A 2,500-nucleotide genomic window follows, 5' to 3' on the forward strand; every position below is an offset into this window, starting at 1 on the left:
GTGGAGTGGGGGGGGGGGGTTTGTTGTGGTGCTAGCCCAAAACAACTATGAGCTTCTGGGAATTTCTATTTCAAAAGGATGTGTGCGTGTGTGTAGATGTGCGCGCACGCGCGTGCTCGTGTGCTTACACAATATGGCAGAAAATCCCGAAAATGACTCCCCCACCCCTCCTGGACCTATACTTACTGATGACTATGGAATTTACCCGCAATGCTTTTGTAGAGAAGAAAATGAAAACAGCCGACCAGTGTAGTTTTTGGGCCCCAGTTGCCGTGGTCACGAAACATTATTAACGTGTAGCCTACCCCTAACGGCATAACCTACATTGAACAAGAACCTTAATAATGAATAAACTTCCTTCTGGATATTGAGATGACTAATTAGAAACATGATTTTTGGCCTGACCTTATTAAATATGCATAAGCAATAAAGTTCAATGCTGCATAAGTTAACTCGAAAGAAGTTGACACGACAATACAAATCAACACACAGTGGAAATCCATTCACTTTCGTAAAAATAGTGCTCTTTAATATAAATTATTGAAATATTTTAGAAATATAAATATGTGCAAAGGTCCTTTCAGTTATTTTTTTCGTTTTTGTAATGCATTTTTTTTTTTCCATTTTACTTCAGGTATTACAGCTTGTATTTGCCAGACTAGTGGCCAGCCAGTTGTTATGGAGTCTTTATAAAAGACAAATGATTCACACACTACATGCGCTTACATAGGCCTAACACATGGCGTTGATTAGGTCAAATAAGACTATAGGGATTGGACCAAACTGGTACTGTTACGGTATTTCCTTGCACTCATTCCTTCCACTACGAAGTCCTCCCCAAAACGTTGCTAAATAATTATCCTATGGATTAGACTCATTTTACACGCCGTTGTCGGATAAAAGTACAGACATTACAATACAATACAAACAGATTTGAAAAGAAATGACCGTAACAGGTTTGACAAAAATGCAGACTTTTTGTCTTTAAAAGCCTTCAGGCCGGGACTCGTGGGAGTTCCCTTGACATGTGGGGAGAGTAAATGCCATCGTAAGGGAATACGTTGCAGTGTTGAAAGAAACTGGATGGGCTGAGAAACCTTTTACCGGAATTTAACTTCATTCGTCTTACGATTATTTTCCTGTCTCGTTTCCTAGGTTCTAGGAAGTCTCCTTCATAGTCACGGATGACGTGGAGAACTGGAGTGAGGATGATCCGCGTTACCTTCACACAGAACCAGACCCATGCACGCACGCACACACACACACACACACACACACACTGAAGCTCAAACATACAGTATACTGAGCTATAAACTATGAGAATTGTGGAGGAGAGGATGTTAATATAGAAAAGGGGGGGGGGGGGGGGGCATTCTTTAAGGACATGAAAGGACGTCTCACCGCTTCTCTGGGTTGGTCTGTTGTGTTTTTTGTTTTTTTCCCCCCACTATATACCATCATGTCTCCTCCTCTTCCACCCTGCCCCCTCCCCTTTCCCTCTCCTTAATCCCGTTTCCCGCTCCTCTCTCCCCTCCACATCCAATCCCGCTCAGCGTTTTATGACTGCATTGTGAGTATTTTTTTTCTCCTCCCCTCCCCTTGGCTATCTGTCTTCCTCTCAGGCCCAGACCAGATCCACGCGAGAAGCGCTGTCGGACCCGCTGGTCCCCCGCCAAGCCGTTGGTCTCCATGACAACCGTCTACTGCTTTCTGTCACTTCCAAAGGGAGAAAGAGAGGGATGGAGGGAAGGAGGGAGGGAGGGAGCGAGGGAGCGGGAAAGGGAGGAGAGAGGCTGAAGTTTAGACGGTAAGGGCTGGACTAACCATAATACAGAGGATGTACTCTTTTTCACCCTTTTGTTCCCAACATGATCTACCTGTTTGACTTTTTTTCTGTGTGTGTGTGTGTGTGTGTGTGTGTGTCTTTCTTGTATGCATTTGTCCGTGCCCACATCCTCTGACAAGACAATGAGCTTGGCAGGGCAATGGCGATATAAACCGTGTGACTAACAATAAACACATTCACACATTCATAGCCTCCCACCTGGCCCTCAAAAAAATAAAAGTGGTTTTCAACAGCTGACCAGGAGGAGATGGAGAGGGAGAGGGAGGGAGAGAGAGAGAGAGAGAGAGAGAGAGAGAGAGAGAGAGAGAGAGAGAGAGAGAGAGAGAGGGAACCCCATTTGATCACTGAGGCATACTGATCATGCCGGTCAGTGGCGCTGTTTAAGTTGACCAAATCTGGTCAACAACATCCTTTTCATATCATTTTCTATGAGGCTCTGCTCTGCGTCAACAACAACTAGGAAAATCGCAACACACACACACACACACGCACACGCACACAAACACACACACACACACACACACATTGGCTATTTGACTGGCGGTGAGTATTGAGGGAGGAAGATGGTGTGGACAAACTCCCCGTAGCTACGCGGACCCTTGCCTTCGCTCTTGTCTTCTGCCCAACTGGGGGGGTCCGTTGCGGGACACTGTT

General features: G+C 45.5%; 1 protein-coding gene across 1 annotated transcript in view; it reads right to left on the reverse strand.

The window, feature by feature from the left end:
• Positions 1 to 502: 502 nt before the first annotated feature.
• The window catches only part of socs3b (suppressor of cytokine signaling 3b), a 4,744-nt gene continuing 2,746 nt past the window's right edge, over positions 503 to 2,500 (reverse strand). The window contains exon 3 of the mRNA XM_084485287.1: positions 503 to 2,500. This exon is cut by the window's right edge and continues 736 nt beyond it. The gene's annotated coding sequence lies outside the window, so the exon portion shown is untranslated.

Source organism: Micromesistius poutassou (assembly GCF_964030765.1).
Source record: "Micromesistius poutassou genome assembly, chromosome: 21".
Classification (NCBI taxonomy): Eukaryota; Metazoa; Chordata; class Actinopteri; order Gadiformes; family Gadidae; genus Micromesistius; species Micromesistius poutassou.